This window comes from Saccopteryx bilineata, chromosome 2, assembly GCF_036850765.1.
Source record: "Saccopteryx bilineata isolate mSacBil1 chromosome 2, mSacBil1_pri_phased_curated, whole genome shotgun sequence".
Lineage (NCBI taxonomy): Eukaryota > Metazoa > Chordata > Mammalia > Chiroptera > Emballonuridae > Saccopteryx > Saccopteryx bilineata.
The window spans coordinates 30,263,419-30,290,454 of NC_089491.1; the positions used below are offsets into that span (position 1 = coordinate 30,263,419).

The 27,036-nt window shown below is 34.1% G+C and overlaps 1 pseudogene; it reads left to right on the forward strand.

The window, feature by feature from the left end:
* Positions 1-628: 628 nt before the first annotated feature.
* Positions 629-27,036, forward strand: part of LOC136322195 (endogenous Bornavirus-like nucleoprotein 1) — a 90,387-nt pseudogene continuing 63,979 nt past the window's right edge.

Genomic DNA, 27,036 nt, shown 5'->3' on the forward strand with positions numbered 1-27,036 from the left:
TTTATTTATTTATTTATTTATTGGTCAAGCTCATGTGGTGAAGAATACAGTGACTGCTTACTCTACTTTGTCACTATCACTGCGACTCATGCTAAGGCACAAGCAGTTTATGTGTCCATGTTGTTGAACCATCAGTGTAAATGTCAGGGCAATGAACAAAGTGGTAACTATCTTTGCATTGTTATGTAGATGGTTTTGACTGCTCACATATCTTTGAAATATCTTTGAGAAGCCACAAAGGTCTATGACTCTTACTTTAAGAAACTAAATTCTAAAGAAATTTCAACTTTATCCAATGAGCAGCAGCACAGGTCATTTAATATTTTAAGTAAAGAAATTATGTGAGCATTATTAGATTTTAAATATTAATTATAAATTTTGAGAAAACAACTCATCACAATACCAAAATATATTCTTTTCTAATTAAATATGTAAGATTTAAATTGGCACCTGGCCAACATCTCCTAAAACAATTATACAATTTCCATGGAGGCACAGAAAGCTGGAACAATTCACAATAACACTGAAAACTAAAAAAGCAAGACAACATATTAGTTTTTTGTACAAAGACAACTTTAAAAATAGTGAAAAGGAAGATTATTTCAAGAGTGAATGTCATAAATCCATCATGATGGATTTAGACACTAATAGTAAACGAGCTGCCGTTCCCATGCCAGGGGTGAAGGTACAGAAGAAGTGGAGTACTGAAGCAAGGTGCTACGTGGAATTCTGACAGAGGGGCCTCCTGGTAGTCATTGTAGCCCTAGGGAGATACAACTAATGTCGGAATAGGAAGGAGCATATAAGAAATATCTCCACATCTGTCTCCTCCAACCTTCCGATCTATGCTTAACATTTCCATGGGCTGCACTCAATATGAGGCTGACTGCAAAGGAAGTCTGAATGCAATAATATGCTATAGGGCTTGGTCTTCATTTCACAAATCAAGGAAGAAAAAGTGAAAAATAGGTTCCGGGGGAAGAAGGTAAAAAACAAACAAACAAACAAAAAACCCAGCTCCTTGCCCTTCTCAAATTTAATCCAATTCTTTTCATCTTTCCCAAAGATCGTAGTATTCTGCCTTAAGTAGGAAATTGGTAAATTTAGATTACATTGAATTTTTTTTAATAAGGCCAAGAAATACAGGGTTTTGTAAGAGGAGTAAAATATAAGAGAATAGAATATTTAATATTTTAGTATTTTTGTTGAGTTTTTCTTTTCTTTTTTGACTTAACTCTTCCCCCTTTTTTACATAGTCCCTTAACCTCCCACCCCCCTTTTCTTTTTTTGACACAGTCTATTCTTTGTCTATGAGTCTGTTTCTATTTTATTTGTTAGTTTATTTTGTTCATTAGATTCCACATATGAGTGAAATCATAGGGTACTTGTCTTTATCTGGTGATTATCCTTGGGAATGGGTGGTGGGAGTGGTCTTAGAGGGTATAGGTTGGATAAATGGTGATGGAAGAATACTTAGGATGGGGAACACACAATACAGTACACAGTTGTATTATATAGTTGAATACCTGAAACCTATATAATTGTATTAACTAATGTCACCACAATAAATTCAATGAAAAGTAAAAAAAAATAATAATAAAGAATAAAAGAAAATAACTTTGTTGGATTTATGGACATATTTAGGCTTGCCCATAAAAACAGTAAGGATTTTGAGTCATATATGATACAGAATTTGGTGAAATATACTTTCAGTTTTCATTTGCTTACTGAGAGTACTGAATTGCTTGGGAAAATCCTCTGGCTTATCAATGTTCACAGGTCAAGTGTTGGACATACGCAACCCTTATATTTGCCTCCTGAACTTGTAATGCTAGATCAAGGAGAAATAGTTACAAAATCGAAGATGTACACTGAAACCTAGAATCATAAGGATTTCCGAATAGATGTCAATAATTATAAAAAAGAAATGCCTAGAATTTAAGGAGACTTTTGGAGGATTGTTCTCAGAACAAAAGGTAGAGCTTCAGTAGTTAGCTTAGTTTTTCTTTATGATAACATTCTCTCTCTGTACCCTCATTTCCATCCTCACCTCCCAAGTCATACAACTTGCATTTGGTTGAGGTAGAATAATTGAGTACTGAACAAATGAAGACTGGCTTATAAAATCTTTGCATAAGAATCACTGAGCCAGGGGTAAACCTGAAAAATGCCTTACATCAATGGTTATTAGGAACAAGGTAAAGTCAATAAAATCTCTTAAATTCTACCTTTATCATGTCCATTTTGGTGAACTTAAGTCCCTGGAGGCCATGCTACATGACAGTCTGTTCCTGATAATGATGACACTGATCGTCTTCGAAGTTGATCGAAGAACTAGAAGCAAGCATATTGAAGCAGTGAGTTTCAAAGACTCAGAAAAATCACTTCCAAAAAGGAAGCAGGTGCAGTTTGGTCAACCAACTAACCACCTATTCCTGCATTGCAACTTTCAGCAAGCAGGGTAATTTTCTGATTGGAATACAAATAAAAATTTTCATTATTGAGAAGGGATGTTCAGGTATATTGTACTCTAACCTCAGATTAATCTTGCTGTGAGAATCCTAATGCAATGGCAATTTGCATATGCTATTAAATATTTAACAGTTATTTCTAAAAGAATGGCTCCATGCAGTTTCATACTCCTTTTAAGACTTAGCTCTAACTGATTTTTGACAAGTAAATGAATAAAATCTATTATAAAAAGAATTTAACACTTCAGAACTTTGAAACATGAAATATTTTTCCTTTGAAGTTATACCTCTTTGATGGGCTGCCATCATCAAAAATATTTTCTTTTATTATCAACAAGGAATATTACTTTAAATATAACTTTTGTATTTAAAATAAAACACGAGTATTATTAAAATATTAGAATGAAGCCAAAAGAAATAAAAGGATAACTTATATCAAAGCATCACAAAATTACCCTGTGTTGCATTTATATTTTTTCTATGAAATTTTTTTTTTCTTTTTACAGAGACAGAGAGAGTGAGTAAGAGAGAGGGATAGACAGGGACAGACAGACAGGAACGGAGGGAGATGAGAAGCATCAATCATTAGTTTTGCATTGCGCGTTGCAACACCTTAGTTGTTCGTTGATTGCTTTCTCATATGTGCCTTGACCGCGGGCCTTCAGCAGACCCAGTGACCCCTTGCTGGAGCCAGCGACCTTGGGTTCAAGCTGGTGGGCTTTTTTTGCTCAAGCCAGATGAGCCCGCGCTCAAGCTGGTGACCTCAGGGTCTCGAACCTGGGTCCTATGCATCCCAGTTCAACGCTCTATCCACTGTGCCACCGCCTGGTCAGGCTTTCTATGAAATTTTTATTTTACTTTTAATTTACTTTTATTTTTTAAATGGTGGCCTTATTGAGGACTACTTAAGTCATTCCACCACCATTCATCTCAATGTTTGTTTCCAACTCACATCCTTTTTACATCTTGAGAAAAACATAAAACAGAAATGCCAAGCACCTGACTTCTTTCTTTCTGGTATAGGAGGCAGAATTACCAGTGATGGTTAAGTACAAGGATATGCTTAACAAATGACTCATACTCATGACCAGAATGGAGGGGTTCAAGGGCCTGACAAATATGTTCTTGTCATTCGCACAGCACCCCAACATATATGTCTCAAGACTTTGCAATATAGCTTTTCTTTGAAAGATTTTATTTATTGATTTTAGAGAGAGAACAGAGAGAGAGAAAGGTGGAATAGAAATGGGTAGCATTTGCTTCTAGTATGTGCTTTGACCAGGCAAGCCCAGGGTTTCCAACTGATGGCCACAGCATTCCAGGTCATTGCTTTATCCACTGCGCCACCATGGGTCAAGCTGCAATATAGCTTTTATACATAAAGGTAAATGAGGTAGAATTTTTTCAGCTGCTCTTTGTTTTATTGTGTGTGAGCACACATTGTGTTTATTTTTGTTTGAGTATATAGGGGGCTTTGGGTTGATTTCTTTAAATAAAAAGAAAGTATACTTTATTTTCAGGTAGTTGAGCTCAGGGACTTTTTGTATTGGTGGTTCTAAGAAGAGAATACCACCAAGAGGCACATTTTGGGGGTTCCTTGCAGTTAATAGACCAATTTGATTGAGCCTAGAGTATATCACAGAGCTTAGCTCCTAGAGCTTCCCCTGGGCAACAGAAAAAGAAGGGATTAAAAAAGTCAATTAGATTTGCTTTAAATAGGAGACCTCTATTTAAAATGCAGACAGTCTCTGTGGATAGAGTAATACTGCTATATCATTTTTCAATGACAAATTTATCACTGGACAAGAGTTCAGAAGTATTTTTAAGAATTCCAATAATTAACACATCTCTCATCTGAACAATAGGATTCTCAGGCTTTTACCTCTTCTGTGGCTATTGAAGTATATACATACATACATACATACATACATACATACATACATATGACTAGATATGCTGATAGTCTTTAATTAAGAAAAACCAGCTTGATGCCCCTAACACATGTGAGAATTGTATTTCATCAGCTTATTGGTTCCCAACACTTAAAAACCTTTCATTCACTTGAAGGAAATTTACTATATCTGTGCTGCCATAGCACTCTTGAACGTTTCACAGTTATATCTGTGAATTACTACAGCAGTGACTATTCTGGAGTTGGGTTGGGTGGTAGTGAATGATTAGTATTCACACAGGATTGAGGTTGGCCCTTTGGCATACCAGCAAACACACAGTTGCATTCACACACCTGCACATTCACAGGTAGCATTGGCTTTGTTTTCAGTGGTCCCAGGGAAAAATATCCGTATCTTTGTTGGTGCTCTGGAGTTACTTGTTGGTTAGCTATTTGTCATCAGCTAACTATTTCAAGTTGCTTGCCTTAGTTTTTGAAACAAAGATAACAACAGCTAAATAGAAAACAAAACCACATCTTTCAGAACTCTCTTGAGTGAAAACAAATCTATTAAGAGTATTTTAAAAACTGGCAGAATTATTTGTATCTTTCTTATTCATTTCACCACCGACAGTCTAGAGAAAGAAAAATAGAAACAAAATAAGGAAACCTGCTTGTGTATACCACAAGCCCCCAAAACAAGCCATACATTTTCACTAATTTTCAAGTTTTATTCTGAGATTAGTTTTTTTTTTCTCCAACAGAAGTTTCTACAAGGAAGAAATTCCACTGGTGGTCCATGTGGAAAGAGTTTGAAACACAATTCATAGCTAATTAATCACAAGGAATATATGCTTGAGAAAATTTAGGTATGAAATAAGGATGAAGAGCCAGACCCTATTTGTAATCAGAATAAAACAGGGGAAGAATCCTAATTAATATAAGGAATAGAAGTACGATGCTTTAGTGACATATATGTGAATTTTAAGAAATTAGATAGGCTAGTCATATTTAAAATTCAGGACACATTCTCAAGGGCAAGTTAGATTTCTCATTTTAAAAAATGTACCGTTTCAGTGCAAACTTGAAACTAAGAGTTTGAGGAAAATATAATATCTCTGATAAGGAACTAGTTTTATGCCTCATATGGGAAATTTCAAAATAGAAATTAGAGAAACTTTAGGTGATATTGATGCATTGAAACCTATTAAACCTGGACCCAATGTGGGGGAAAAGGTTAGAATCTTCTCATGTAATGAAAGAATTAGTTGTCATTGTGATTTTGTTTTGGGCAACTTTAAATTTGGCTAGATTATCAGATTATTTTCACGTGTGCTTCCCTTCCCAACAAAATTTTTGCCTTATAAAAATTCTATTGATAGACACAAAAATCAGTTATAAATGAGTGGTGAGATGCTGGTAAGATGATATAGAAATAACTGGAATAAATTACCATAGGTGAAGGAAAACCTTACATTAAAAATTTGAAATTACTCTGAAAAACTTCAAACTCAACATTTTAAAAATTTGACATAATACCATAGGGAGAATGATTATCTGGTTGCTCTCTTGGGCATCTTTTTCTAAACTGAGACTTGATGAATTTTCAAATATAAGAAAAATATCTCAATTTTTAAAAGATCTCTCTGGGATATTTTTGTCTTGTAGTTTATGAGAGAAAGAGCCTACACCTTCCTTCTGGCAGGACATTTTATTAGAGGAAGCAAAAATAAAAATTGGGACTTACTAGCCCTAGATTCTAGTCTTTGGTTAATTTTCCTATTTCAGTAAAATACTAAATGAATTGGGTTATTCTCTGAGGCTATTTTAAGCATAGAGCAAATTATTAATCATGGATAGACATAATGCTCATCTTAAAAACATATACCAATGTTCAAATGTGCGTACATTGCAATGGTGGGGGGTGGGGTGGAGAGAGAGAATTGTACATGTTTTTTCTAATCACTGATGAGTATGAACAGTGGATTGCCACCACTTTGGGACCTTGTATACACAGGAGACAGCCCATAACGGAGTTAAAGCATGAGAGAAGAAAAATATTGGGAACCATTATGTAGCCAAGAAAATTAATCTGAATATCCTCCTGGGGATTCCCATAAAATATTTCCAGTAAACTGATTGGAATTTCAATTTAATATATGAGAGAAACAAATATCAGTACAGAAAGAAGAGGTAAATGTAATGCTTTTTTGATTTGCTGAAAATAATATTTTCAGCTCAAAACAATGAAGCCTGAATTATGATTACAGAAGAAATCACATTGTTATAAACTTTTATGACATGTAAAAATAAAAGTACAGAAAGCTGTAAGAAAAGACAAGATAGTTAATACCATTCAGCAGGTTGTTTATAGTTGATTAATAAAACACAGATGTTCAGCTCATTATTTTAAATGGTGATGGACAAAGACTGGACTTGTGGGGGTAGTGAACTACAATATGGTGTACAGAGATGTTTCGCATAATTGGACACCTGAAACCTGTATAATTATGTTAACTGATATTACCCTAATAAAGTCAATAAACCATTTAAAAGAAATGAAAAAAACTGTTACAAAAATAACTGGGACATAAATTTATTTTTAAAACTGATAGTGGTTGCATGAGAGGATGTATATAAATTTAACCATAATATATAATAGCAATAAAATCATATCTAAAATTGATAAATTAGGAAATCATAAACACAGATTATATAGAGCTGTGCTGTTTAATGAAATAGCCACTAGTCATCTATGACAATTTTAACTCAAGTTCTTTAAAATAAATTTTAATTTTAATTTTAGATCCTAAATCACATTTATCATATTTCAGGTGTTTAATAGCCACATGTGACTAGTGGCTATCATATTAGGCAGTACAAATATGGAATGTAGCTATAATCACAGAATCACACATGCTATATACTCTGGATACAGCTAAGGACATTATGCTAAATGAAATAAGCCAGTTTCAAAAGGACAAAATACTGTATGATTCTGCTTATATGAGCACAAAGTTTAGCCAAATTCATAGAGACAGAAAGGAGAATGGTGGTTACCAGAGGCTGCAGGGAATGGGAATTATTGTTTAATGATTGTTGGTTTTCAGTACTGCAAGATGGAAAGAAATCTAAGGCTATATGGTGGTGATGGTTGTAATGCCACTGAATTGTACACTTAAAAAGTAAAAAATAAAATAGGCATCACAGAATCAGAGTAGGAAAGGGAGTAACTCAGAATAAGTAAGATGAAATTTTCATTGGATGTGTGCTAATATTGGCAAAATATGATTTTTTTATATGTGTATTGAAGGACTAGGTGTATAAATATTGAGGTGTAAGGGGAAAAATAAAAAATGATTAATATGGTACATTTATATGTATTTTAACAAATTAAAAGTTTAAAAATTAAAAAAAAACACATTTTAAAAAGCTGACAACAGATGTTCTTCTTCTATTGTGGATCTTAATTAGTGACATTCTAGAAGGGATTATTAGTCCTTAAGATCACATTTCAGAAAATTTTTCACTTTGTCAAACTTCTAATTACTGACCTCTCCATATAGCTTAGGGTAAAATAAAGCTTTGAATGCATGTTCAGAAGTTATGTCCAGTGATTCACCTTGAATTTGGAAGAACAAGTTCAAATAAATCAATACATAGCTTTCAAGCAACTGGAATCTTCAGTTTTTCTGCAACACATCATTGTACAGGGGAGAGGGAAATTGGTATAGAGATTGTCATGACCTACAAGTGAGAAGAATGGTTTTAGTAATGGCAGATAAATGAGGATGACTTGAACGCCCCTGTTCTCAAGATGAGGGACACGAAAGATCATGATTCGTTGTCCCATATGAGATAGACCAAACCACATTGGGCAATGAGAGAGCAAAGCAAGAAAATATATTCTGGTCGAGGTCTTTTGAAAATTAAATGACTATTTGTTTCTCTAGATTACAGTGATTTCATGTATTTTACTCATGATTCAAAGGAATTTATCTGTGCTATGGCTCTGAAAATGTACAATAGCCCTATAATTAGCGACTTTATAAAAATGTATGCTTCAAAACCAAAAAATGTTCAGAAATATCAGTTGGTATTTTAAGGATCACCATAGTACTAAATCTTCAACCTGAAAACAAATTGTATTTTAAGTTATTCAAATTGTATGTATGACAGGACATTGGTAGTTTTTCCAAAATGAGACAATCATGCTGATTGTCCTAAATGAAATATAATGTGTCTTTTCTTTTAGAGACAATGTACATTACACAATAGTTTGAATCGCTATTGCAGTGATATTCAGTCAAATTACTTCCTCATCTACCATTAAATATTATAGATACCATGAAATGAAGCTTGAAATGTTGGGTCAGAGATCATGCTCTCCTCTCTCTGCATCTCATTAATTCCAGTATGGCTTCAAGATAAATATTAAATACCTGACAGAGAATATTGAATTGCATTAGAGAAAGCAGCATTGATTTGCAAAAAAAGAAATAATGAAACCAGCCATTTTTCATCATAATGCAGTATGCTAGCTCTTTGAGAGAAACAGATACACAATCCATAACTCCTTCCTTTGATGAGTAATAATCTGGTGATAGATATCAACAGTTGACAACATTTAAAGCACCTTATATTAGTTGACAGACACCTTATATCAGACATAAAGTCAGTATTTTATAAACAACTCAGGTATCAGGGGTTTTTTGGTCTAGGAAAGTCAAAGATGAGGTGACACTGGATATGAGTTATAGCTGTAGAACAGGTAATTACTAGGTAGAAAAAAAGACAGACATTCCAAAAAGGTGAGGGGAGGCATGAAAAGTGTCAGAAGCCAAAAAAGAGCACTGTAGACTCATAAAATCAAAAATAGGTTCATATCACTGGAGTAGAACGGTAATAAAAAACAATGATAGTAATAATATTTGTATTAATTTATATGACAGATTTTTCTAGATGCATATTCTACATTGTGCTCTTATTGTAGAAGCTAGATTTAATTTATTGTATGCATTCTAGGTATTAAATAGTATCTGGTACTATTTAGAGCTGTGTGTGTATGTGTGTGTGTGTGACTTTAAATGGTCATTTAATTCATATAACAATTAGAATTTATATATGTCATATATATATACTTATATATATATGACATATATATTATGTCATTTAATTTATGTAACAAATAGTAACATATAATTAATTCTCATTTTAATTGTGAGAAAACTGAATTTCTAAATATTTTAGTAATTAGCCTAAGATATCCCACTCAATAAATTGTTGAGCCAGGATTCAGATCTATACCTGACTTATAAAATGAGCATATAACCTCTTAGAAATGAGATTCATCAAGTAGTCAAATATTAGATCGAGGCTTCAGTTCTCTGATAAACACAATGCAAATAAAAACATAAAATGTTCAAATCTGTAATTTTTTTCATTATTTAAAAAATACCAAATTTTTAATAAAATTATGTCAATGTAGTAGAGTTTCGCTGCAAATGATGGGTGAGGTTGCATTATACATCAAGTAACAATTTATGATTATACTCTCAAGTAACAAATTGTCATTATCAATGTCATGTATGAATTCCATGTATGTCCCTTAAGTGGAAGCCTAGGAACTGTGTCTTGCTATTAAGACTATGGATGGTTTTATTTAATTTTATAAGAGGTCTACTTTAATAGAAAGTGTCACAGAAAAAATATGAATAATTTACAAAACTATGGTGTGGTTTTATTTTTATTACTATTACTAGATCAGAAACATGATAGTGCTTCTTGTGTTCAAATCTTTTACTAATAAAACAAGAAGCAAACAAAAGGTCTAGAATCCCCTTAAGTGTGTCAATCTTGTAACTTTTTTTTTTGCCCCCTGAGTGTTTAGTGAGAGAGATTCTGAAGTGGAAAAGGCTAGAACTGTGTGAAAGTTATTAAACAAAAACATAAAGCTAAAATCAATGCCTCTATAGGTTACTGAAAAGTTTATAATTGTATTGCCAGGCAAAAGAAATCATACAAAATTGGGGATATATTGATGAAGCTGGTTTTTCGGGAATGGCTGAGCTATTTTATGACTTTAAGCAGCGGAAGGTAGTCAATGATTCCCTTAATTTATACCATACCTGCCTTAAAATCCCTTTTTTTTTTTGAAGCATCCCATAGAAAAAAAGAAAAAAGTTCACCTTTGACATTTCCTTTCTCTAATTTATAATTTAACTTCAAGGATGTATCTGATGAGTTAAATGGTCATGTGAGTAGTTGCAAGAGAAGCCTTGAAAATTAATCTGTTAATATAAACTTCTAATTGGGAATCAGACAGTTTCTCACCAAGATTTCTTAGGTAAGGGGTTTATAAAATACAGAAAGATTTTCTGATGATAGCCTTCTCATTTATTCAAAGCCACACAAACAGTTCACCACTTAATTTATGTATGTATTTAACATATTTTTTCTGAGCTCCTACCATGTATTAGAATGTATTCCAGGAAATTGAAGAAAAAAATAAACAAAAAGACAAGCAACTGCTCTTTGGAACTTTCCTTCTTCTAGAGAAAATAAAATAAAAAGATAGAGAGTAAAAGTTAAGGACTATCATATTGTGATATAACCCTAGAGAGAAAAATAAATCTGGAAGGATAAAATGGGATAGAAAGTTTTCGGGAAAGATGAAATTTTAAAAAGCATGGTTAGTGAGAAGTAAATTAACATTAAAGTAAAGACTAGAACGTGATTGAGGAAAAAGCCATGATAATATTTTGAAAGCAAGAAGGTAAAGAAATCAGCAACTGCAGAATTTTGGAGGTGTAAGCATGCCAGGCATGTTCAAGGAAGAGCAAGATGGCCAATGCTGCTGGTGTGGAGTGAGGACAAAATCAATAGGTGTCAGCAGAGAGATTAAGGGAGTGAGAGTAGGGGAAAAGTCTTGTGGCACTATTTCAGACTCTGAACAAAATAAGAAGCCATTATAGAATCTGACAAATTTTTTGAGTAACAACCATGTGCCAGACACTATTCCATTAACACAAATATGATGGGTTCATAATTGTGCACTGTGCTAAATTTTGTAGTTGAGAGATACATTATTTAAGGGCACAATAATTCCTACTCTTAGGGTCTTTAAAATATGTTTAACTCAAGATTTACACATATGAAAAGTAAAGCAAAAATGTAGTGTTAAACTGAATGGTACTGTCAAAATGTGCAATAAAAGATCAGTGCATTGAAATGATATGGAATGGAGAAGACATGGAGTATTTCTTAGAGAAGGAAGGATAGATAGTGGCTTTATATGAAGAAGAAAAGGCAGATAAATGTTTCTAAATTTTCTGCAGTTTCCCCTTCCTTCCTCCCTCCCTCCCTCCCTTCCTCCCTCTTTCCTTCCTTCCTTCCTTCCTTCCTTCCTTCCTTCCTTCCTTCCTTCCTTCCTTCCTTCCTTCCTCCCTCCCTCCCTTCCTTTTTCCTTCCTTCCTCCCTCCATCCCTTCCTTTTTCCTTTCTCCCTTTCTCCCTTCCTTCCTTCCTTCCTTCCTTCCTTCCTTCCTTCCTTCCTTCCTTCCTTCCTTCCTTCCTTCTTTCCTTCCTTCCTTCCTTCCTTCCCTCCCTCCCTCTCTCTCTCCCTTCCTATCCCCCCTTTAATAATAAGTATACTAATAATCAGGAAATTTGCCTGGCATAAGTGGAAAATGATTACCCAGGCAGCCAAAAATATAGCATCTCAAAAGTGGAAGCAAGGTCCGCTCTGCAAGATGCTGATGAGCAGATGGTTAACAAAGGGACAGAAAAGTCTAGGAGCCAAAAAGTTTTCAACCTAGAGATCACTGATGACAGGGCATTGTCATAGTAATTGTGAAATAAGAAGCCATTTAGAGAAGGTTGAAGAGTGAGTGAATTATTCAGCTTTCAGCAGAGTTATCAACTAGATATTTAGAAAAGTCCTTTTGCAAAATATATAGATTTTACCCCCAAAATGTTAACTATTTAAAATATACTGCTGAACTAACAGAAGATTGAAGGAAATCACTAACGGACTCATTAAAATAAACCAAGATCAGAAAGAAGAATACAAAACAAAATCAGAGACCCAGGGTATCCTGGGAAAAATACCAGTAACTGGGAAAGTAGATTTGGGGGAATGTACAGTCTAACCAACAGCTGAACCTGAAAAAGGTTCTTTGTATTGTTACAACTTCCATAAAAGTAAAGGGTAATAAAATCATGAGAGGCATGTCTAACCTACACTAACTAGAAAATGGAAATAAAAATCCCTCTGAGAAGAAGTAATAATAATCTGCTTTCATATGGTTTTGAGGATAGAATATTTAGTATCCTTGATTCCAAGACAGCCCAAACCAAGATATTAATGAAAGTGTCTACAGAATGATGATACTTAACGAACCCAGCAGAAACAAACCGAAATTTCCTCAAGAGTAAACAGTTTTAACATAACTCTGTACTTACCTATCCAAAATTAAATACCATAAATAATTATTTAGATATCAACTAATCCAAACATTTATATACAAGATATAAAATAACTATGTATTAAATGTAAGCAAATTAAATATTGACTGAATAAAATAACAGAAAGTATCAGAATTAATTGGGAATATTAAAAATCAAAGCCAAAATCTCATTTAAATTTGAAATGCAAAGAGCTTGGAAGATGTCACTCTCATTCACACATTAAGATGAAGCTGGCCAAACTAAAACTCAATGACTTTTTTTGGACCCATCAAAGAACTTAGGTTTCATGACAAACTACTCTCTGAGATCTAGAGACCTAGGTGCCTCAAGAGAGAGATAAGAACCAAGACCTGCTTACCTGGAACAGAAAGCACTGGAGCTGTAACTAGTAGGAAATTTAAATGGTAATTTTGAAAAATTGCTAGAGGCTGAGTGTATTACAAGCGAGGCAGAAGAGGAATAATAGAGGAAAAATTCTGTGCCAATGCTATATAAATTGAAATGTATTGCCGAGGTATATGGGAGAAAAAGAGAAGAAAATAAACTAGCCAAGAAAATTTAAAATAAAGGTATATCCCAGAAATAAAGGAATTCAGTAGAAGTGCTTAAACCATGCATCTAGTTGGAATCAAGACAGATAAAGTGAGTTAAACAGAAATGACAGGAATCCTCAGAGAAATTGACAAATCAGTTTTAGGCTGGTGATTGGGAAGGGCCTGGGTCAAAGAGGTCACCTGAGAAGGGCAGAGTTTAATAATTCCAGGAAAAGATTCATTGTGTAACTCCTGAAAGATGACAGCTCCTAAGAGATGAGATGCTTTAAACCGAGTAATTCTGGCTGCAATCATAACTGATCCAAATGTGAACATGAGGGGGTGGCGTATAATTAAAAAGGTTTGTTTATTTACTTATTATTTTTAAATCATCTTTGAAAAAGAGCTTTGGATGTTACCAGAAATCTCTAAATATCCTGGTTGCCATAACAAACCTCCAATTGTCAATAGTGCCTGGCAAGTTAGGGCTCAAACTAGAGGACAGCAATAGATTCTGAAAACATAGCAGACATGATTCTCATTAGTTTTAGGTCAATAAGATAAAGGGAAAGAAATTGCTAGCCACTTGAAACAGATGCTATAATTTTAATGAAAGATGAAGAACAACTGGAACACTTTGAAAGGAAGGCAACCTGAATATTTGCATCCAATAATCTCACTAGACAGTTACATATCTAAATCTGTTCTTTTTAAATCATAGAGTAGCTGAAGTCACTGATAATATTCAAATTTACCTATAGCCACAGAGAACTTTTACTAGTTTCAAATATATGTACTTTTTCGTAGCATAATAGTGATTTTTATGTGTGCATTTTGGCTCCTGATTTCTGATCATAATTATATTATAGTCACCAAAGATATTAAATACCATAATATCAGTAGTGTGTGAGTGTTTACTGTGGCCCAATGTCTTTTTTTTTTAATTTTTGTTTTAGTGTCTCAATAATTATCAGAGAGCATAGGGATAAAAACATAGAATGTGGTAATTAGTATAATGTTTTACCTTTTAAAAAGTGCCTAACATTGCTTTTCATTTTGGGGGGGTACAATAATTATTAAAATATATTTCACTCTGTTGTTGTTAGTTTAAATATATTTCTGCAGATGAATTGTGAAGCCTTTAGGTTGAAAACACAATTTGTCTATTTATTTAAATTAAATATTAATCAATTTTTATCCCAAAAATTTGCATTAATAAACAGATCTTAGAATTAACATAGATTATACAATCAATATATTAGTATCTGAATAGAGAACAAATTATTTAGAATATAACATTGCTCCAAACAGAGAGTAACTAGATTCAATTTTGTGTCCAAGCTGTATATTATTACAGACCATTAAATCTAAACTCAAAGCACTTATTAACATGGATGTGACAAAGTGGAAAAAAATGATAAATTAACCTTTTCTGTTTTCTTTTCCACCCTTCTCACTCCATTCTGTCCCTTCATTTGTTCCTTCCTTCTTCAAGGGAACCTCTGCTAAACTTTCATTCTGTTTCCTTTAACTCCATGCCCAAACTGTGACCAAGCACATTTCTCTGGTATCAAAAGGAAAAGTTCTGTTTAAAATGAAAAAAATACAAAGGAGTCATTAAATAAAGCAGCGTTTTTCCACCACCAGTCTGCAAAAGAGTTAACTGCTCTGATATTGTAAAAAGATTACAGACCCAATGATTATGGACTATATAATCTTCATCCAACATAAAGGTCGTTAAGTCTTTCACAGACCGGCATGAAATTTCTGGTGGACCGGTGATGGAAAACCACTAAAATAAAGTGAATTTTAATACACGTGGCTTGCCTCACTACAACCATCAAAAAATCTCTCTGAATGAGAGTTCCAAATCCAGAGTACATATTTATTTCTCCTACGATCCATGTCCCTCTGATTTTTATTATTTTTGTTTTTTTATATTGAGGTGTAAGCTTGAGCATTCAAAAGGCCCACATTTTCAAGAAATAACTGAATTGATTTTCCATACATGTATGTTTATGATTATATACAAATTGATTATCAGATGTATAAACCAGTGTGCATGTATATAGTTTTACCTCATTATGGGTTTAATTTGAATATTTTCCAGAGATATTATGATGTTCAGCATTTTGTATGTATAGTAATTATCTATTTGAATGTTCTCTTCTGTAAAGTGTCTATTCATGCCTTTAACCTAAAACTGCATGCCAATTTTGTCTCTCTTATTAATTTGTATTTGTTATTTTATATTGTTAATAAGAATTTGCAAATATTTTTTCACTTTGTGGATTGCCTTTTCATGTTTCAGTTACCAACATAGTGTAAAAATAATTTGTTTTATTCTTTAATATATTTTGCACATAATGCTCACATTTTTATTAAGTTAATATAAATTATTCAACTTTTAATATCAGGAGATATATGTTAAATATATGTTATATATTTTAAAATCATATATATAGGAAGTTATGCATCATTTCTTTTGATTTTTTCTATTTTTACCTCAATGGCATTTTGATTTCTGCCTCAATGGTATTTTGATTGCTGCAAGAATCAACTACAGGAAAGTTATTTGTAAAAATAGGCCCTTTTATTTTGCTTTATTTCAAGAACTGTGCTTCTTAATCTTATGGCTATCTATCCATTTTCCCAATCACTATATTTCTTAAGAGTAAACTTGAGATATCTGAAATGAAAAATTCTATGAGCTTTAAAAGCAGGTGTGACTGATTTAAGCAAGAGGCAGAAAATGTTTGAAAAGTACTAACAGAGCATATAAATGTATCTCATAGTGGTAAACTGCTAATTTATGACTTTCATTATGCCTTTATTATTAGGACAAAGATCTGAAACTTCATATTTAAATTATTTTTTATGACCAGATTTATTTGTAGGTAAACTCCACAAAATAGTCATGTTAATAATATTACACATGAAGAAGAATCAATGCAAAATTCCCAGTGAGGTTTGCTTTGTTTGTTACATTCTCTTTCATTTCCCTTCTTGAGAAGGCTGAATATACCAGAATAATTGAAACTAAACTATTCATGCTTTTCATACCTCAGCTAATTTTTTAATAAAATAACTGAAATACATAAAATATGCACAAAATTTCAATGAATAATATTAGGAAGGCAGAATTATTATACTACTTGGCAATACCATTTTTCTGGATGCTCCAGGAACTTCTTGCAGGAGGCTACCTCAGCTCATCCTCCTTCTGCTCTTTCTCTTGTTTTTTCATGCCTACAGAGAAATGCTTAGCCTCCCTTTTACCAGCCCTAAAGTATTGCAATATTTCTGTGATTTCTCTACACCCTACTGAAATGCTTTATTATACTCTGCAAATTACTCAGCTCTGTTTTGACATTCATGTCTTGTCAGGACTCTAATGTATGCATGTGATAATCAATATAATGTGAAACACCTAATATAATTATTCAGCAAATATTTATTTAATGCCTAGTAATTTCAAGGTCCTATGAGAACCATAAAGAAGATAAAAAGATAATTCCCATCTTTTAAGAAAAAAAAAAGAGAATACCAAGCTTAGAAGAATAAGGTTATACAAATATAATGTAGAGAATGGTGTAAGGGAGATAAGAACACTGGTAAAAGAAGAAAAAGTACTACAAGAAGAGATAAGTACAGATTACAGCAGGGTACCAAAGGGAGAAGGTGTCTCAACATGTTTAGACAATAGAGGGGATTCTTGCAGAGGAGGAAAGGCTTGACTCATTCTTGAAATTTATATTGGTTTTAGACAGTTGGTCTTAGAGGAAAAGATAGTCTAGCCAAGGCAGAGGACATAAAAAGTTATAAGAGTATGAAGAGGGATGGAAACCTTAGGATCTTATTGTTCATTTGATATGTCCTGATGCTTAATTTTGGGGACAAACAAGGAATGAGTTGGAGGGATTGTCTGTGGCCAGTATGGATTTTAGTCTGAAGAAGATGGTGTATTATTTTGCAGGAATGTGATATGTTTGGAATTTTGCTAAGATCACCATTGCCAGTGGTCAGTGAAGGCAGCAGAGATAATAAACAGATTAGTACATTACCATAGGAACAAAGATTTAGAGCTCATGTTGTCTCAGGTTTTACGAGTGGCAGAATGATTGACTTATCTAAAACTGTCCTGCAGACACTACAGTTAAAATAGTTTATGTACCCCTGCACACAAGAGACAGGTCCATAGGATATAATTTTACCAGGTGTCAGCACCTCTACCGGATAGCTATTTTTTAGAAACTATTTCCATCAGTCAATATTGGTTTTTCTGGGACCACTAACCACAGGTATTCGAATAAGGGCCACATGCAGAAGTGATGGACTTTAATGAAAAGCATTACAAATTTATATCAAAATAACAGAAATAATGAGAACAAACATAGAGAAAGGGTGACACTGATAAGGCGACTGCAAGCAGTGACCAACCACAGTCTGAGAATGAAAGTTCAGAAGAGGGAGAGGGGATGACTGAGGGAAGTTTATACCGACAAAATCAGCAAGATTCTGAACTTTTGCTTCTCTCTTGCTTTTAGACCCAAAAGGCAATACACTCAGCTTTACCTGAAATTCACTGGTCTATCACATGAACTTGTGTTCATATGTTCCACTGTCACTAAGTCTAATTTGCAGAAACAGCCAAGAGGAGAATACGTAATATAAATGTCCTTTGGAAAAGGAGTAGATTAAAAGTACAATGTAAGCATCAAGGATGCAAACCAGTAAGTACACTTATAAAAATAGATCAACTGATGTGGGACAGGGGAGATGATACAAAAAAACCTGTGAAAGAATGAGAAATAACTGCTATCATTGAGATATGTGTACCTGGAGACCTAGGCTTGTTCATCTTTGTATCTCAGTATGTCACATAATTCCAGGCACATAGAAAGGTGCGCAACACAAGTCCATCGAATGAATCAATTGGGAGTGTTCTATAGCATACTGAATGAACCCCAGACATGTCATCATGACTTCATTGTTTTTATTGTTCTTTTGTAGGGGAGGAGAAAGAGAAGGAGAGTAGGTGCTACAAGTTTAATGAAATTGGATTTGTTCAACTTGGTTAATGCAGTTTCTATTTGGTTTGGTTTTGCTACAAGTAGTGCTCATAAGTTTTAAATGGTCATTATCGAATAACTTTAGATTTCTAAAGGACAAGGATATTCCTATTTTCTTAAAACAAATACGAAACATGCTACTCTATCTTTTATTTGCTCTTCAAGATTCAATCTTTATCTTTCTCATTTGATTCTTATCCAGGAAACTTACTTATAGTAATTAAATTGGCTGGTTCTCTTGCCTTAAAGGAGCTGCTTCAGCACACCCTTTTGCGCTTTCTCTTGTCTTTTCATGCCCACGGAGGAGTAGATAGCCTCCCTTTTGCCCGAAAGTATTGCATTATCCCTGATTTCCCTATACTCCTAAATGCTTTATTATACTATTTGCAAATTATTAAGTGTATTTTGAAATTTATATCCTGTCAAGAAACTGATGGATACACGTGTAATCAATATAATATGATACAGAGAATTTGGCATTATTTTGGTAAGTCATTCAATATCTTTATATTTAATCTGTTTTGAAATACCAATAGAGCCATTATAATTAAGGTTTTTTTACTTTTTAGGATCTCTTATTTTATTTATTTACATTCTACATTCAGTGGCTGGCATCTATCAAAAAATAAAGATATATATAATCCTAACATTGATTATTTGATAAATCATAATGGTTGTTGTTGAGAATAAAAAATATACCTAGATAGAAATAACTATACAGTTTCATGAACAGACATTCATAAATAAGTTTAATAGAAGATCAAGTTGTGTAAACTATTCTAGACCTAATGCAGAGATGATTTCCAACTCTCCAGTTCAGCATGTTTAATTATTAATGTTGTCAAATGCATAAAAATAGAAATTTATAAATTTATAAAAATATACTTATGAATTTATTTATAAAAATAAAATTACTTAACAATTTTTTTTATGTGAGAGGAGGGGAGATAGTGAGACAGACTCCTGCATGCACACTGACTGGGATCTACCTAGCAACCCCTGTCTGAGGCCAATGCTCAAATCAACTGAGCTATTTTTAGTGCCTGAGGCTGATGCTTGGACCATCCATGCTATCCTCAGCACCTGGCACTGTTGTGTGAACCAGAGCCACTGACTGTGGGAGGAAAAAAGGAAGAGAAGGGAAAAGGGAGAGGGAGATAACAGATGGTTACTTCTCTTGTGTGCCCTGACTGGGAATTGTGCCCAAGATGTCCATATGCCAGGCTGATGCTCTATCCACTGAGCCACTGACCAGGGCCACCTAAGAATTTCTAAGGGAAGTAATTTTGAAAATGTTAGTACTTGGACCAAAATGTTAATTTAAATAGATGATATAAAGATAAATAATTTCTATAACATGATTATATATAATTTATATTATTTATAAAGAAACTTAAAATTTAGATGTTATTCATATTTTTACAGTAGAACATATCTTATTTAGATTTATAAAACAATTATATTAAACTTTTTATTTTCAGATAACTGTAAATTATGTAAATTTACAAATACATAAGAAGTAATAGAACTCATGTATCCTTTTCCTAGGTTTTCCCATTGGTAATTACAAGAACTATAGTGCAATATCACAACCAGAATATATATATTTTTTTCAGAAACAGAGAGAGAGAGAGTCAGAGAGAGGGACAGACAGGGACAGACAGACAGGAACAGAGAGAGATGAGAAGCATCAATCATTAGATTTTTGTTGCGCATTGCGACACCTTAGTTGTTCATTGACTGCCTTCTCATATGTGCCCTGACCATGGGCCTTCAGCAGACTGAGTAACCCCTTCCTCGAGCCAGTGACCCTGGGTCCAAGCTGGTGAGCTTTTGCTCAAACCAGATGAGCCCACGCTCAAGCTGGTGACCTCGGGGTCTTGAACCTGGGTCCTCGGCATCCCAGTCCGACGCTCTATCCACTGCGCCACCACCTGGTCAGGCACAACCAGAATATTGACATTCATACAATCCAAATATTATTTCAGTTTCTTACTTTAAATGCAGTTTTATGTATGTATATGTGTATGTAGTTGTATGTACATCTGATTTGTGTGTATGCATCTCATTCTAAAAGTCATTATTGATATAGAATTTCTCTGTCAATTTTCAATTACCATGAGACTAAATTTGGCATGAAGAGTTTAGATATGAAAAGCTATTTGAATTAAAGTTCTTGAATGAATGACTTTTTATTTGATTAAAAAATACTGTTTATTGAATGAGCACTTCAGTTTTCTTTTTAACTTATATATATCATTATAATGAATTTTTCATATAATTAAACTTGTTAAATAGTAGATTTCAGATTTTTTTATAGAAGTAAAAGCAAAGATAATAGTAAAGATTGGAAATAATTGTCAAGTTATCTTTACTAAAATACTTGAAACTTCTGTATGCAATATTGGTAGACAACTAATTCACTCCTTCCACACCTTGATCATTATTGATAATAACAGAAATATAAGAACCAAGAAAAAAACCCCAAATGACCCTGAAACTTGGAAGATTTTCTGACCATATGCCAGAATCTTTTACTTGTACAAATAAAACACAGTAAATGTGCTGATTTGTAGTAAGTTTTTTTAAAAAAGGTGAATCTAAAAATAGTAGATTTACAAAACCTCATTAATATTCCCCAATTGTTAGGAGTAAGGACTGAAGGCGACGACTAGTTGAAAGAAGCTATTAACCTATTAGTAGATCACCAGCATTTGAAAACAATTTTTCCTGAGAGACTAAATCTAATGCAGCAGCAGCTAATCTAAAGCAAGCAGTAGTAACTATTGTAGATTGTCCTCGGTTTGGCAGTGCCACTATTCCGTAACAATGAAAATGGGGCTGGGCACAGGCACAACTTGTAACTAGTGTGGTGCCTAGGCCTAAAATAACCCAGGATGTGCAGAATTGGCTTCTCCACTGTGCACACAAACACAGTGTGTTTCATTAACATAGAACTCCTTTCAAACATCTGCTGAGACACCTACAGCCCCAGCTTCCTTCATTTTGGTACAATGCTAAAACAGTACTGTAAGTTCATGTCAGCTAACCATTTAATCTAACATACATTATATAGAGTGTAATGATAAGCAGGTGCAATGTGATGTTGGCAAAGAATCTAATTTCCCTTGCTTTGGGCACATAGCAAAGTCATAAAAATCTTCTTGTTTAAGGAGGAGTAAATTTTAGAACAAAAGTCAACAGAGTGACTTGGAGCATTTAAAAAGTGTCTGTTATAAAATCCAGAAAATGTTTTAATTAAGTTGCAGTAAATAGAAGTCATTTTTAAAAATTACTGTAGTAAATAAAAATTAGCCATCTCTCAATGATGTGAAGGACAGATAGAGGGAAGAATATAAATAAAGTTGAAAGGTTATGTTGTAAGATAGTGCGATAATGTGGGGAAGTAAGAACTGAAAAATAAATACATTGACAACTTCTGGATAATGCCTTACAGAGTAGGCTGTGGGAAGGGATGACACGTTAGTAGTTATAGGTGAAGCTCATTAGAATTTAGAGCAAGGAAGTCAGAGTTTGGATAGGCTAGATTTGAGGTCGTTGAAGATACTGTAATAAGAATTAAGGTCACAGGTAAACTGAGATCTAGAAATGAGAACAAACTGTAAGAAAGCAGGTGAGATTTCCTCAAAAAACTAAAAATGTATCTACCATTCGACCCAGCTATCCTACTTCTGGGAGTATGTCCTAAGAACCCCAAAACACTAATTCAGAAAAAAATATATGCATTCCCATGTTCAATGCAGCATTATTTACAGTGACCAAGATCTAGAAACAGCCTAAGTATCCATCAATATTATTAGTGAATAAAAAAAGCAATAGTACATTTCCACAATGGAGTACTATGCAGCTATAAAAAAAATCTTACCTTTGAGGCAGCATGGATGAACCTGGAGATTATTAGGCTAAGTGAAATAAGCTAGTCAGAGAAATAAAAATACCATATTATTTCACTTATAAGTGGAATATAATGAACAAAATGAACTGATGAACAAAATAGAAATAGTCATGAAACAGAAACACAGCTGCCAGAGGGGTGGGGTGAGGGTAATGGAGGAAAGAGGTTGAATGGATTGGCAAAAATAAACAAGTATACATAACACATAGGTACAGACAACAGGGTGGCAATAGCTAGAGGGGAAGGAGAGAGGGAGGTAGGGGGAGGAGGGCAAAGAGGAGGGAAATGGGGACCAAAAGAGACTTCGTTTGTGATAGAGGGTACATGATGTGGTATGTAGATGGTGTTATATAGAGTGGTGCACTTGAAACCTGGGTTTGGTGGACCATGTCATCCCAATAAATTAAAATAGATAAAAGAAAGATAGAGTGAAAGTCACTAAAAATGTAAAATACTATATTATAATATAGTAATTTAATACAAAATAACATAGGAAGGAATTAATAGAGAAACAAAAGAGGCATGTGCTATATAAAAATGATGAATGTAAACTCAACTATGTCAATAATAACAGTAAATATGAATGGAATAAATAGTCCAATCAAAAGGCAGCAGTCATTGCATTGGATAAAAAAAAATAGGTCCAAGTATATGCTGTCTACAGGAGACACGATTAAGATTCAAATAGACAAATAGATGGAAAGTAAAGTAAATATTGAAAAATTGGGAGAAGATAAATCATGCACACAGCAACCATCAAAAAGCTCTATATTAATATGAGACAAAAAAGAATTTAAACCATCTCTCCTGACAAGAAAAAAATCACAAGAAAAAAAGAGAGACATTTTCTGATATTACAAGGGTAAATTTATCAGAATAATATAACAAATATAAATACATGTTCACTTAACAACTGAGCACCAAAATTAGACAAAGCAAAAATGGACAGAAATGGAAGAAGAAGTAAAGAACTTGACAATAATAGATGGGGACTTCAAAGCCTTTATTTTCTACACTCAACATTATTTTATAATCATTTCATTAGTGTACAGCATAGTGGTTAGTCATTAATACATTTTCCAAAGCAATCCCTGGGTAAGTCCGACATAGTTGTTAAATGATATTGATTATATTCTCTATGCTGTACTTTATATCCCTCAGACTAGTTTTTAACTACAAATTTGTATTTCTTAATCCTTTCAATTTTTCATCCAGCCCCTCAATCCCATCCCCTCTGGCAACCATCGGTCTGTTCTCTGTATCTATGAGTTGGTTTCTGTTTTCTTTGTTCATTTGTTTTGTTCCTTAAATTCCACATATAAGTGAATTCACATATGGTATTTGTCCTTTTCTATCTTACTTATTTTACTTAGCATATAATACGCTCTAGGTTCATCCATGTTTTTGCAGATGGTAGGTTATCTTTTTGTTTTTATGGCTGAGTAATATTCCATTGTATGTATGTACCACATCTTATCTAATCATCTACTGATGGACATTTAGGTTGCTTTTATATCTTGGCTCTTGTAAATAATTCTGCAGTGAACATAGGAGTGCATATATCTTTCAATTTAGTGTTCCAGGTTTCATTGAAAATATACCCAGAAATGGAATTGCTGGGTCATAATGTAATTTTATGTTTAATATTTTGAGGATCCTCCATTTCCATAGTGGCCACATCAATCTGCAGTCCCACCAACAATGAATAAAGGTTTCTTTTTCTCCACATTCTTATCAAAATGTTATTTGTTGGTTTATGGATGTTAGTCATTCTGACAGATGTGAATTGGTATCTCATTGTCATTTTAATTTGCATTTCTCTGATGATTAGTGACATTGAGCATCTTTTCATATGTCTGTTGGCCATCTGTAGGTCCTCTTTGGAAAAATGTCTCTTTAGGTCCTTCGTTCAATTCTTAATTGGGTTGTTTGGTTTTTTTGGTGTTAACTTTTATGCATTCATTATAAATTTTGGATATTAGCTCATTACTATACAATCAGGTATGTCATGGGTGAATATCTTCTCCCAGTTGGAAGTTTGTCTTTGTGTTCTATTGATGGTTCAAAACCTTACTTTAAATAAGTGATACAATTAAGTAGAAAATCAACAGTAAAAAAAAGGCAATGCTCTAAGACATTAAAAAAACACCATTCATATAAAAGAATTGATATAATACAGATTTGTTTGTTGAATAGAATGAGAAGAAATTAGAAATTAATGACAAAAATGATGTTTAGGAAACTCAAAGATTAGTAAAAATTAAAAAAACACAGCCCTCAATAACCAATGGGTCAAAAAAGAAATCAAAAGGGAAATTTAAAAATACCTTAAGATAGCCTGACCAGGCAGTGGCGCAGTGGATAGAGAATTGAACTGGGATGTGGAGGACCCTGGTTCAAAACCCCGAGGTTGCCAGCTTGACTGTGGGCTCATCTGGTTTGAGCAAGGCTCACCAGCTTGAGCCCAAGGTTGTTGGCTTTAACAATGGGTCACTCAGTCTGCTGTAGTCCCCCAGTCAAGGCACATATGAGAAAGCAATCAATAAACAACTGAGGTGCCCACAACAAAGAATTGATGCTTCTCATCTCTCTCCTTTCCTATCTGTCTGTCCCTACCTGTCCCTCTTTTTATCTCTGTCTCTGTCACAAAAAAACAACAACAATACAACAAAAACCTCAAGATAAATGAAAAAAAAGACACAACACAAAAATATTTAACTAATGGAATGCTTAGAAATTCAAAGTTGTAAATTTTTATCTTTTGTGATAGCATGAAGGAACTTGGAGATTATTATGCTAAGTGAAATAAGCCAGTCAGAAGAAGGCACTGACTCACTCATATGTGGAATTGAATGAACAAAATGAACTGATGAACATAATAGAAAACAGGCATGGATATATGAAACAGATTTACAGCTGTCAGAGGGGAAGGGCTTGGGGGACTGGATCAAAGAGGGTAATGGGATTAGCCAAAAAACATATATATGTAATGTCTGTGTGTCATATATAACACACAGACAACAGTATGGTGGTAGCCAGAAGCAAAGGGGATGGAGGGTAGATGGAGGTGGGAAAAGGGGTGGAAAGGGGGTAAGAACGGGCATAGAAAGAGACCTTGCACCTGACCTGTGGTGGCACAGTGGATAAAGTGATGACCTGGAATGCTGAAGTCACCAGTTCAAAACCCTGTGCTTGCTTTGTCAAGGCACATATGCGAGTTGATGCTCTGGCTTCTCCCCACCTGTCTATCTCTCCCGCCCCTCACTGTCTCCCTCTATCTCCCTTCTCTAAAATGAATAAGTAAAATCTTTAAAAAATTTTTTAAAAAGAAAAAGACTTTGCTTGGGCAATGAGCACAGGATGCTGTGTGCAAATGAGGATTTATTAAGTTGTGCACTTGAAATTCATATGGTTTTGTGAACCCATGTAACCCCAATAATTTTTTATAAAGGGAAAACCATTTTGTAACATTAATTTTAGAGAATGACTAGAGAAAACAATTGTAAAAACTAGGTGAACCTCACCTTGGTGGCACATTGATAAAGCGTCAACCTGGAACACTGAGGTCTCCAGTTCAAAACCCTAGACTTGTCTGGTCAAGGCACATATGGGAGTTGATGCCTCCTCCTGCTCCTCCCCCTGTCCTTCTCTCTCCCTCTCTCTTCCTCCCCACCCCTGTTGCCTTTCTACAGTGAATAAATAAATTTAAAAAAATCTAGGTGATTACTCTTCAGATAGTTTTGCAAGTGTCTTTAATTCAATGTTATGTTTAAAAGAAATACTGAATCCTTACCATAGATTACATATTACAGTTATATGTAGTTTCTGTAGAGAAGATGATATGGGTTTCTAATCAGCAGTGTGTGTGTGTGTGTGTGTGTGTGTGTGTGTGTACACTTTAGTCCTACATTAAATGGTGGATTTCTTTTTAAGTGAAGGCTTGACTTTTGAAAAGGCATGACTTTTTTTGTTTTGCTTTGTTAAGTGAGAGGCGAGGGGGCAAAGAGACAGACTCGTTCATGTGCCCTATGCCAGCAAGCTGTAAACCCCCTACTAGGTGATGTTCTGCCCATCTGGGGCCTTCATTCTGTTGCTTGGCAACCAAGCTATTTTAGTGCCTGAGGTGAGGCCCTGGCACCATGGCTGCAGTAGAGGGGAGGAGAGAGAGATAGTGAGAGAGAGAGAGAGAGCACCTGAGAGAGGAGCAAGAGTGGTAGAGAAGCAGTGGGCGCTTCTCCTGTGTGTCCTGATGGGGAATTGAACCTGGGACTTCCACATGCTTGGCCGATGCTCTACTGCTGAGCCAACTAACCAGGACCAAAAAAGACATGACATCTTAATCAATGAATTAATTTGTAGCTTCAGTGATACACATGCATGTATATGTGCATATGCAGGTGTGTGTGTAAAGTTAAAGCTTATATTTCCAATTATAGGTGACTTCTAATTTTATAACCAAAGATTGTTACTGATTGAATATCAGGTTTTTTGTTTGTTTGTTTGTTTTTTAACTTTTTTTAATAATTTTATTTTTTTAATGGGGTGACATCAATAAATCAGGATACATATATTCAAAGATAACAAGTCCAGGTTATCTTGTTGTTCAATTATGTTGCATACCCATCACCCAAAGTCAGATTGTCCTCTGTCACCTTGAATATCAGGTTTTTACTGTATTCCTATAT